The sequence below is a fragment of the Ictidomys tridecemlineatus genome, chromosome 10 (genome assembly GCF_052094955.1).
Source record: "Ictidomys tridecemlineatus isolate mIctTri1 chromosome 10, mIctTri1.hap1, whole genome shotgun sequence".
In the NCBI taxonomy this organism is placed as follows: Eukaryota; Metazoa; Chordata; class Mammalia; order Rodentia; family Sciuridae; genus Ictidomys; species Ictidomys tridecemlineatus.
The window spans coordinates 32,819,527-32,832,299 of record NC_135486.1 but is presented as its reverse complement, the minus strand read 5'-3'; the positions used below and the strand labels follow the sequence as shown (position 1 = coordinate 32,832,299).

General features: G+C 46.1%; 1 protein-coding gene across 1 annotated transcript in view; it reads left to right on the top strand.

Annotated features, from left to right (window-relative positions):
* The window catches only part of Lrrn2 (leucine rich repeat neuronal 2), a 63,660-nt gene that overhangs the window by 17,773 nt on the left and 33,114 nt on the right, over positions 1 to 12,773 (top strand). The window lies entirely within an intron of this gene.

Genomic DNA, 12,773 nt, shown 5'->3' with positions numbered 1-12,773 from the left:
TCATCACACACCCACCGTGGGACGTTTGCATTAGCTCATTTTACAGATGAGAAAACTAACTGGCCCAAGATCACACAACTGGCAAGTGGCACTTAATAAGTATTTACGAGCAGTACCTAATAGGTGTGTACTGTACTGAGCTCCACTGTATGAGGGACTTTATGCTCTTCTCTCAGTGCTTGGTGTGGTTTTACACATAGCAGGTGCTCAATAAATAAATGTTTGCCAGTGAGGTTATGGATAGAATGACACCTGTATTTTCATAGGTAGCAACCAAGCTAGCCTGCACCTAGATATTCACAAGAAGAGAATATCCTTCATTATCTCACGTGATAACTGCACTGCCAGGTTTACTTGGAATATCAGGAAAGGAAAATTGGGACAGTAAATAGGATGCATCCAGGTCTGGCATTTTGCTGCCTAAAATGCCCAAGGCTATTGGTTCCAAATTAATATGTGTCACATTTGCATGATATTTTGCATCTAATCTGCAGGTTGCTCATTTTATCAAAATGCAAAGCCACCTTTCCAGTTTCTGCTTCTTGTCCCCAGACTGGTGCTGGGTCAGACTGTGCTGGTGTCCTCTGGAGAAACAATCGGTTGGGTCCTGAAAGTGCCAACTCTTGAGCTAAAAAGTCTGCTGGGGTGTTTTTGCTCAAAGAGGTGACAAGTTATTGCCACTCTGCAGGGGCCTCAGGAGGTTTAATTAAGGAGGATTTGTGGAGCTGTTGGAAGTCCTCAAACTCAGGTGTGGCGAGCCAAACGCAATTAAGTGATTGGAAGGGAACTGGGACTAGTTGGACTAGTCTGACCCCAGGCTCCGCGCCCAGGGGATGTACCTGCTGGAGCACCTCCCGCCACTCCTCTCTTTGGAGATACAGGGTGACAAGAGAGCCAGCCCTTGTCTCCAGGGACACAGTGGAGACAAGTAGGGTCCTCAAGGTGGGAGCTTCACAGTGGGGGTTTGGAAATGAGTTCTGAGGTCTTGAAAGGATCCTGTGGTTTTGGCCAATCAAGAGCTTACCCAGGCCACAGGTGGAAGACGCTTATAGGAGGGAGGGACCACACTGCTAGTGAGTTTGGGTAGTGCGCGTGCCTCCCAAGCAATTCAGAATAGTTGAATGCCAAACCAGGCAGGGCCTAGAACCAGTAGCAGCTCAAGGAAAGGAGAGACCGTGATTACCTGAATGCCGGAGACCCTCCTGGAGGAGGTGGGGCTCACTCTGCAGAACCCCATTGAGTCAGAAACTTAAGGGCATGTCACGGGAAAGCAAATTCAGACCTAGTGTGAAGTTCACCAACACCAACACGTTTAAAGTAAGACTTCAGAGTGACATTGGCCTTTTGGCAGGCCATGTGGGGTTGTGCCCTCAGGCTCCCAGGAATGCACGATCACTCTTGCTCTTAGGAGCATTTCAAAGGGAGGGTTGAAGAATCTTCCCAAAGAGATGGTGCTGTGGTTGGGAGATGCCTTCCCCAAAGGCCCTTCTATTAAAGGCTGAGTGGAAACTTGACCAAGTAGGGCCTAGTGGTGGGGGGTGGTCATTGAGGGTCAAAGGAGATTGTGGGACCACAGTCTCTTCCTCTTCCTCTTTTCACATGTCTGCAATGTGCTGAATGTTTTGCTCCACCAAATGCTTCCAGGCATTTGGCCCAAAGCACAGGGCCGATTTATCACAGACTGAAACCTCCAGAACTGTGATCTCAAATAAACCTTTTCTCTTTATATGTTGGTTTTCTTGGGTATCTTGTTATATAAAGGAAATCTGACTAATACAGATGGAACAATACTTGGGAAGAGAGAATGGAAGGTTAGCAAGTGGGACCACTACCAGAGCAGAGAGGGTAGCATATCTGATTTAGGACCAGTGTTCTAAGGACTCAAGGTGAAGTTTGGTACTTAAGGGAATGGAATGGGGAGGAAAGATCAAAGTGAGAGATGGTCACAGGATTAACAGCCACAGTCTAAGAGACTATATGAGGTCATAGAGAGAGACTGTAAAGGAGAGGGGGGCACAGGCCTACAGGAGGGCAGAGGACTGAGCTCAGAGAAGGATGAGCAAAAGGCAGGTACAGAAGAGAGAAAGAGTTCCAAGAGCTCATCAAGAGCTCTCTGAGGCTGAAAGCTGGGAAACTGTGGTTGGATTAAGAGCTGTGAGATTGAGTCTAAGCAGGAAGAAGTAACAGAGGCTGCGGGTGAGTCCCTGCCTGGCTTCGATATGTGCACGAGGCCCTGGATTTGATCCCCAGCAGCGTGGTGGAGGGGCTGGGGAAGGAGTAACAGACCAAGGGGGCATTTTTATTGTTGTTGTTAATGATGAAGGGAGGTTTAGTAAGGGACCGCGTTTCCCGAGGTGGTGGGAAGGAATGAAGTTGGTTTTTAAGAGGAGGAAGCCCCGTGAGTTAGAGGGAAGTCAGGCAGAACAAGCAGGCTGGGCAGAGGTGTGGCAGGCACGGTGATGTGGGGCGGGCGAAGGAGGTCCCACCTGTCATCGCCATCTGCCTCATGAGGTCGGGCAAGGTGATCTGTTCAGAGGGCCGGGTGCAGATGGCGCACAGTCAGGGGCGCATCTCGGAGTGCGCTGGGGCCGCAGCCAGAGAGGAAGAAAAGGGTGACGCAGAGAGGATCAGGAGAAGCTGCAAACGTAAATCTATAATAGGGCGGATCCGCCCGCTTCAGTATTCTCTTCTGCCACGCTTTGGGAAGGGACACTTTCTAATTTTTAAACTGAGACAAGTGTAACAATGACCTCTGCCTGCCTCAGAGCGACCCTCCTACACTGGCCTCTTCTTGTGGACAGCTCAGCTTGGAAGCCCATTCCCCTGGGCTGGCTGGCTGGGGACCTCCCCATTTTTAAAGCTTGAAACCTTTTCTCCTTGTCCTGCCTTAGCAAAGGGCCTGGTTCTAAGAGTCCCAGGTGCCCTGAGCGCTGTTTGTATTCTACTCCCTTCCTCCATCTGGCCACAGCGGCTTAATGGCCTCTGGAGGGTCAGGCTGGAAGATGAATGCTGGCCCGTGGGGGACGATGTCTGGCCTCTCCATTAAAGAGGTGATGGAAGGCAGGGCGCAGAGAATGGATAATCCAAGGAAACACAAACAGACCCGACAAGCAGCTCACAGGATAATCCAAACAGCGTTTCCACTTGTGCTTGGAGTTTCCTGTGATGACTTAAGAGCCCTGATTGCTGGGATAATGAGGTCTGACTTGAAGAATGCAGGATGCATTTCCTGGAGTAGAGTAGGCAACCGAGATGGGCTAAAAATGTTTGCTGCGGAGAAGTCAGTGAATAATCCCACATGCACACACAAGCAGGCTGGAGACTGCCGTTATTTGAAAACGGGGTACATTAAACCATCCCAGACACTGGCAGGCCACCCCAAAACACAGCCTCCTGCTCAGCAAATTCCTTGATGTCATGTGTTGACTCCCTTCATGGTGCGGTTAACCAGGGAGAATGCCTGGGAAAGTTCCTCACGGGTAGTGTCGGGCTGTGATCCAACATGACACGACCCTGGCCCTACCTGTACCCTGGGTGGCCTGGCACCCAGTCTGAGCTGATGCCCCGGGATGCTCTCTGTCAGAGGACTCCAGGGGCCACTGCCGTGTCCTCTATCCGCCCCCCTCCCAAGCTGCAGCGCATGCTTCCTTTGTAACCTTGGCATCTAAATCAGTTCATGGTCCAAAAGAAGGATGGAGGGGAAGGACCCCAGCAGGAGAACTTGAGATTGAAGGAATATCCTAAAAGACCTCTGGAAATGAACCATTTGAGGAAACATGGATTCAGGTCTCACTGTGACCTCCCTGTCCTGTGTAACCTTGAGCTAATTTACCAAAGCTCTCTTGGCCTCCATTTCCCTACTGAGGACATTTTTTCCCCCCCGCTCAGTCCCCTGAGCCATTGAGAGAGCAAAAAAAAAAAAAAAAAAAGGCTTAGGAAAGCCAGTTTCCCATCATCCTGAACTCCAGCGGGTTCCTAAGCAGGGGCATCTCCAGATGCTCTGAACCTGCAATAGGGCTGGGGTGTGACTCAGTCTCCAGCAGGTTCCTAAGCAGGGGCATCTCCAGATGCTCTGGACCTGCAATAGGGCTGGGGTGTGTCTCAGTCTCCAGGCCAGGGACTGTGGCAGATTTAGAGCCATCTGACTTGTGTTTAAGTTCCAGCTACTGATCAGCTCTTTGACCTTGGGCGGGCTATTCTTCAGCTGAAGATCAATTTTTCAGCCATAGAGAGGGACTTAACACCTGCCATGCACAAGGTGTTGTGAAAACCTAATAAGATAATGCGCAAGAGAACGTTTTGCAGATTCTTAAATACCTGATAGCTGTTAGAGGCCAAAAGGAGCGGTGGTGGCAGGCCTATGGGAAACTCTTGAGGTCAGAGTCACAGGGACCTCAGTTCCAGTCCCTGCTGTATGTGAGCCGATCACTTTGGACAAGTTCTTGAACTTCTCCTGGTCTTGCTTCAGTGTCTCCACAGGGGACATAAATAAATCATCCCTGAGAATTACTGGGCAGTGCTGGGTGTGGGGTGGTACTTGTGAAGGGTCTGCCATATGGTAGGTTCCCCCAAATGTTGCCCCTTCCCTGTCCCCAAGCCTTGTGTGTGGCTCCCCCTCCCTGTATCTGAAGCCTCCCTGGCTTTTAAGTCAAGGGCAGCTCCGAAGCCTTCGTTTGCATACTTTCTGGACATTCAGCCTTTCCTGGCATTTACCTATGGAAATGCCACACTGTCCGCACTGTCCCCAGGGTCTCACCTTCAGCCACATGTCCTTGGCCGTGGGTTTCATCTTCCAGGCAAACAGCAGGCAGTTGCTAAGGAGTGGACGACTGACCAGATCCAGTCTGCGGGGTCTTAGGCCATCTTGCGTCGCTCCCCCTCTGCTGGGGACCAGCTTTTCTCAACTGCTATACCTCCTGTGCAGTGGGTCACTCCCTGAGGTTTGCCCAGGCATCCTGGGGCAGGTGCCCAGGGGATGGAGTGCCAGAGAGCACTCTTTGCTCGGAGAAATTATCCCTGATGACCCTCTCCCCGTCCTGATCCTGCCTGGCCTAGGAAGCAGCCTCATTTCCCGCTGCCACGTATGGCCAGCCCCTAACCCTTCCTGTCAAGGACATCTGGGAGCCCTTAACCATCCTGCTGTACATCATGGCTCCCAGAAGGATGGCCTTTAGGTCATTTGGGTCATTTGACTAAGCAGATGTCCAAACCCTCTGTGGTCTTTCTAGTCAATGGACCACCTGCCTCAAAATTGTCCTTGGAGGCATGGGGACATTAAAAGTGCAGCTTTTCTGGAGCTGGGGATGTGGCTCAAGCGGTAGCGCGCTCGCCTGGCATGCGTGCGGCCTGGGTTTGATCCTCAGCACCACATACAAACAAAGATGTTGGGCCGCCGAAAAGACTAAAAAATAAATAATAAGACTCTCTCTCTCTAAAAAAATAAAATAAAAATTAAAAAAAAAAAGTGCAGCTTCTCAGATACCATTCCAGAATGACTAACTAGATTCCAGGGGGTGCATAAATCTGCTATAGAAATAAGCTCCCACAAAGTCTTACGCACAGTCAAGTTTTGAAACCACTGGTGTAGGCTTTTCCCACCATTTTTATTGGGTGGAACTTACATAGTGAGGCAAAACTCGTAAGTACACAACTTGATGAATTTGTACATGGGGTGCACAATGCCCCATATTATTAGTCCCAGATCAAGGCATGGAACATATAGAACATTTCCATCCCCCATTCCAGGCCCCCTCTGCTCCCTGACCCTCCATAACCCACAAGGAGGTCACTACCACCTGGAGTTCTAGCAGTGCACATTAGCTTTGCCTGGTTTAGGATTTTTTTGAATGGAGTGTTTGGCGGTTTTCACTCCACATTATGTCAATGAGGCCTACTCTTTTTAAAAAAAAAAAAAATTTATTTATTTATTCTAATTAGGTATATATGACAGCAGAATGCATTTTGATTCATTGTACACAATTGCACCACAACTTTTCATTTCTCTGCTTGCACACGATGTAGCCTCACACCAAATGTGCAGTCATTCGGGCTACTCTTAAAAAGGGGAACAACCTCTCTCCTGTTCTCTGTGCTTTAACCTCTCCCAAGACAGAGAAATGGGGTTTTTCCAGGCTTAACCAAAACCCCTCTGATGGCACTTTCTTTCATTTTTTTAGATGGACACAATACCTTTATTCCATTCATTTTTGTATGGTGCTAGGATGGAACCCAGTGCCTCACTCATGCGAGGCAAGCGCTCTACCACTGAGCCACGACCCAGTGCCCCGTCTGATGGCACTTTCCAGCAGCCTCCCTCCTCAGCCTTGTGGAGGCCCCATCCGGCCCTCATCCTTGGAGACTGCAGAGGCCCAGCAGCTGGGGTGGCCCTGGGCCAGCTCCCTTGCCAGCCGCTCTCTAGACAGCTACGAGGGACGCTCACTTGGGTGTAGATAGGCACATTCCAGCTGAAATTGGCCAATTTAAGCTACAAATGAAGAGACAAATGAGATGGAAATTGCTCAGAACAAGCACTCTCCTCAGCAGTGACACCGATCCCAACACCCAGAGCTGAGGGATCCATTTTGGCTTGTCTCTGCAGCTAGGGTCAAACGAGCTTTGGTGGTGATGGGATATACCCGTCTCCCAGAGTGTCCCAGAGACTCTGGGGGGAAACCAGAGGGTGTGTGTGTGTGTGTGTGTGTGTGTGTGTCTATGTAAGGTAGAGGGGAGTCAGGCAGAGGACACTCAGCAGATACCAAAGAAACAGTGCAATACAGAAAGGAGTCTGTCCTTCCAAGAAGAAAAAATATATATTTTGAGTATGTACTGTATGCCGGGCCCAGTGTGAAGTGTTCTAGAAAGATGAATGAGACCTGCTGGTGAGGAGCTCTCAGCCCAGGGGAGGAAACAGGAGAAAGTGAGGTCGGCAGAAGACAAGGGGAAATGGAGAGACGTCGTAGCAGAAGCCTCCCCTAGAAGGGTGGCCAGAGAACTGGAGATCCGATATTCCCGGAAAGAGAGGAGCAGGGGTCCTGTGGCCACTGCAAGAGGAAGGGATACTGGAGCAGTAGGAAGAAAGCAGGGAAGAAGCTGGACCTGCCTGTCCCCCTGGACCAGAGAGGGTGGCTATGAGGACCCTCTGGGGACAGAGCCCCCAGATGCCTTTGCAGCCCTCCATGTTGGTTCTTGGTAAAGAATCAAAGGGTAAAAGCAGCGAGTGAATCCATCAACCAGTGCAGGCAGAACCAGCAAATAAACTAAGTGGTGGTTCATCCCCTATTATGTCAAGAGGGATCAAAGACCCCAGGAATTCTCAATCCCTGGGTCTCTGTTGCTTTTTTTTTTTTTTTTTTTTTTTTGCTAAGGTGTTGCGAAAAGGCAGAGAATGCAAATTTGTTTTCACATGGACCTGACTAAATACAATTTTAGACATAATAATAATAGCAAACACTTATACGCACTTACCACGAGCCAGGCTGTTCTAAGCACTTCACCCCTATTAACTTACTTGCATAGCAAGTATGCTAGGGAAAAAACCCTACCATGCATTTCAAAACCAAGCACAAGTGACTTTTGAACCATCTATCACACACACACTCTGAAAGTTGATCATGAACTGTTGGGCACCGGAAGAGCTCCAAGACAGCCCTCTTCCTCATGGGTGACCTCGAGGTGGAAGTCCTGGGAAGCTGGGTTTAGAAGCGGTTCCAGGTGCAGTGGAATGATTCCAGATCTTCATGAGCCAGACTCAACCTCCCTCCTTTTCCTCTGAGCTGATGTACTTAGACTAGGCCCTGTGCACTTAGACTAGGTGCTCAGGCTGGGAGGAGACCCTGGAGACAGCATGAAGGATGTGGCTGGTCATTAGAGGGAATGTGGCCCTCTCTGCCCAGGCTGCTCCCTGTCCATTACCAGAGCCAGAATCTATGTGCATCACACTATTTGGGGAGGTTGCTAAGCCTGATTGCCACCAGGGAACTGGTTTCCATAGCGACAGAGGTACAGTAGACCCTTGACATTCTCAAGGGATACATCATAGCCCTTCACGAATCCGTGGATTAGAGACTACCACATAATTTCCCCTATAAAATGCAGGAAAGTGTGACCAAGAACTGTAATGCGGACGGCTATCGAGGGCACAGTCACCTCACTCTTCCGCTGGCCGGGAGGCTTCCCTGCGTCCGTCTCACAGCACCTGCAGGTCAGCAGCACCTGCTGTTTCATGTCAGAACAGGGTTGTCAGGACATCAGAAACCACCTCCAGATAACTCTGAGAACTCCAGTGCCTGCTGCCCCCTTCCAATGACAATAGCTGTTTAACTTCCAGTTAAACCTGGTAGACTAAGCATCTCTAAGGGTCTCCACGCTACCTCCCCAAACAACTCTAAAACAAGAGTAAAGGAATATAGCAGATACGCGTCCACAGGACGAGGGAGAAGAGACGAAAGAGCACAAGCAATAGCGATCTAGTTTTGTTCATTTGGTTTTGGGTTTGGGTTGGAGACAGGGTCTTGCTAGATTGCCCAAGCTGTTCTCAGACTCTCAGTCTCAAGTGATCCTCCTGCCTCAATCTCCCGAGTCACTGGAACTACAGGCACACGTCACCACACTGGCTAGTCAATCCACTTTGGGAAGATGAGAAGTTAACTGAGCTGTCTTTGATAGAGAAAGAAAAACCTAGAGACCTCCAAAGAGAGTCCAGAGAAATAGCTGATTCCTGCCATAGAACTGCAGAAAGGCTCAGCAACTGGTGGCATCTAAGGTGGGGTCTGGAGTAGGACCCAAACCAGATCACTCCTTCACCCCACTTCATCCGGTGACTGTCCTCCCTTCCCACCTCAGGCTCCTGGAGAGAACTTGACTTTCCAGAGAGACTGAACCCAAGAAGTGCTACTGTGTGGACCAGGGGGCAAGTACGGGTAGAGATGAGGTGATGTGTTGGAAAATAGGGGTTTGCTGGAAGTTTCCGAGTCAGATGAGGCCCCCTTTGCCTCTTTGCAGTTGGACCCATGGTGACACCCAGGGGGCCCTCCCCTGGTGAGACCACCAGCCAGCAAGCTGCCCCACACACGCCAGAACCCCACCCAGCTTTGCAGCCTCCTTCATAAATATCAACCATGGGTTGAGGATTATTAGATCTTTCTTAAAAAGCATCAAAGATTTTTTAAAAAGCATAAATCAAAAAAAAGAGAAAACAACTTGAACAAATATCATGCAGAGAAGGGAAAAAAACAGATACCACCACTATAATTGCTGTCCTCTGAAAGATAAAAGAGAAAATTATGCTCACAAAATAAGAACACAGGACTCTTTCTTTAATTGAGATAGGATCACATACCATAAAACTCACCCATTTATTTATTTTGGTGGTACTGGGGATGGAATTCAGGACCTTGCACATGCGAGGCAAGCCCTCCACCATTAAGCTACATCCCCAGCCCCCCAAAACTTACCCTTTTAAAATGTAAAAGATGGGAGATTTTAGTATATTCACAGAGTTGCACAACTATCACCATCATCTGATTCTAGAATCTTTCATTACACCAAAAATGAAATCCATGCTCATAAGCAGTAACTCATTCTTCCCTCCCCTATTCCCTGGAAACCACTAATCTATTTTCTGTCTTTATGGATTTGCCTTTTCTGATATTTCATGTAAATGGAATCATACTACTATGTGGCCTTTTGTGTCTGGCTTCTTTCACTTAGCATAATGTTTTGAGGGGTCTTCCATATTATCATGTATATTGTTATATTATTTCTTCTTGTGGCTGGATAGTAATATCTACTTTTATGGATATATTTGGTTTTTTTATAAGAGTTTTTAATTTATCAATTTTTAAAATGTTCTCAGATTTATTTTTTTGATTTCTTATTCTAATTTGTTATATATGACAGCAGAGTGCATTACAATTCATATTACACATATAGAGCACAATTTTTCATATCTCTGCTTGTATACAAAGTATATTCACACCATCTGTGTCTTCTTCATACATGCACTTAGGGTAGTGATGTCCATCTCATTCCACCATCTTTTTTTTTTACTCTCTTGCCCCCTTCCTCCCCCTCCCTCCCCTTCGCCCTATCTAAGAATGTGTCTAATTTTCCCATGCTCCCCCTCCCAACCCCACTATGAATCGGCCTATTTATATCAGAGAAAACATTCAGCATTTGTTTTGGAGAGAATTGGCTTACTTCACTTAGCATTATCTTCCTCCAGCTCCATCCATTTACCTGCGAATACCATGATTTTATTCTCTTTTATTGCTGAGTAATATTCCACTCTGTATATATACCATTTTCTTTGTCCATTCATCTACTGCATCTAGGTTGGTTCCACAGTTTAGCTATTGTGAATTGTGCTGCAATAAACATTGATGTGGCCGTGTATTTTATTTGTTTTGAGGTTATTGTAAATGAGGTAGTTTCCTCATTTCCCTTTCAGAGGATTTGTCACTGATATACAGTGTTTTTAAGTGCTTTGGGCATAAACTGAGGAGTGGGATAGCTAGGTCAAGTGGTGGTTCCATTCCCAGTTTTCCAAGGAATCTCCATACTGCTTTCCATATTGATTGCACCAATTTGCAGTCCACCAGCAATATATGAGTGTGCCTTTTCTCCCACATCCTCACCGACACTTATTGTTGTTTGTCTTCATAATAGTTGCTATTTTGACTGAAGTGAGATGAAATCTTAGTTTTGATTTTCATTTCTCTAATTGCTAGAGATGTTGAACACTTTTTCATATATTTGTTGGTTGATTGTATATCACCTTCTGAGAAATGTCTGTTCAGTTCCTTGGCCCATTTATTGATTGGGTTATTTGGTTTTTTGGAGTTTAGCTTTTTGAGTTCTTTATATATCCTAGAGATTAGTGCTCTATCTGACGCGCAAATGGTAAAAGTTTGCTCCCAAGCTGTAGGCTCTCTATTCACCTCACTGATTGCTACTTTTGCTGAGAAAAAGCTTTTTAGTTCGAATCCACCCCATTTATTAATTGTTAATTTTAATTCTTGTGCTATAGGAGTCTTATTAAGGAAGTAGGAGCCTAATCTGATATGATGGAGATTTGGGCCTACTTTTTCTTCTATTAGACACAGGGTCTCTGGTTTAATTCCTAGGTCCTTGATCCACTTTAAGTTGAGTTTTGTGCATGGTAAGAGATAGGGGTTTAATTTCATTTTGTTGCATATGGTTTTCCAGTTTTCCCAGCACCATTTGTTGAAGAGACTATCTTGTCTCCAATGTATGTTTTTGATGCCTTTGTCTAAGATAACTGTATTTATGTAGGTTAGTCTCTGTGTCCTCTATGCTGTACTATTGTTCTACCAGTCTATTTTGGTGTCAATACATGCTGTTTTTGTTACTATTGCTCTGTAGTATAGTTTAAGGTCTAGAATAGTGATGCCACCTGCTTCACTCTTCTTGCTGAGGATTGCTTTAGCTATTCTGGGTCTCTTATTTTTCCAGATGAATTTCATGACTGCTTTTTCTATTTCTGTGAGGAATGTCATTGGGATTTTTTGAGAGGGGGGGGGGAGAATATTTTAATATTTATTTTTTAGTTTTTTGTGGAACCAACATCTTTATTTTATTTTTATATGGTGCTGAGGATCAAACCCAGCGCCCCGTGCATGCCAGGCGAGTGCACTACCGCTTGAGCCACATCGCCAGTCCCTGTCATTGGGATTTTGATTGGAATTGCATTAAATCTGTATAATGCTTTTGGTAGTATGGTCATTTTGACAATATTGATTCTATCTATCCAGGAACAAGGGAGTTCAATCTTCTAAGGTCTTCTTTAATTTCTTTCTTTAGCGTTCTATAGTTTTCATTGTATAGATCTTTCACCCCTTTCATTAAGTTGATTCCCAAGTATTTTATTTGTTTTGAGGCTATTATAAATGGGGTAGTTTTCCTCATTTCCCTTTCAGAGAATTTGTCACTGATATACAGAAATGCCTTTGGTTTGTGGGTGTTGATTTTGTATCCTGCTATTTTGCTGAATTCATTTACTAGTTCTAGAAGTTTTCTGGTGGAATTTTTGGGTCTTCTAGGTATAGAATCATATCATCAGCAAATAGTGCTTATTTGAGTTTTTCTTTTATTTGTTTTTTGTTGTTGTTGTTGTTTTGTTTTGTTTTGTTTTGATTCATTTATCAGTTGATGGACCTTTGGGTGACTTTTTTGCTTTTTAAGGAAGATGCAGAAACAAAGAATGAGCTCTTGGAAATTTAAGATATATTCTGTTTCCTTAAATGAAGATGATTACTTTCCACATTGCAAGGATTCATGGGGTAACTGGTATGATTAATGAAAAAAGACCCCCACAAAAGCCAGGCATCATGGTGCATACCTGCAGTCACAGCACTCAGGAGGTTGAACCAGGAGGATTACCTGAGTCCAAGAATTTGAGACTAACCTGGACAACATAGTGAGACATCCCACCCCCATTTCAAAACAAAACAACAAGCCAGGCTCAGAGATGCACACCTGTAATCCTAATGACTCGGGAGGTTAAAACAGGAGGATTGCATGTTCGAGGCCAGCCTCAACAACTTAGTGAGACCCTCAGTAATTTAGTAAGACCTTGTCTCAAAAAATAAAAATAAAAAGGGCTGGGATATAGCTCTGTGGTAAAATGCCCCTGGGTTCAATCCCCAGCAACACAACAACAACAACAAAAAGACCCATCTACAAAGACACAACAGGGATAAAGCAAGATTCTAAAAGTATCAGACTTCTCCATAGGAACTCTATGGAGGAGTAGA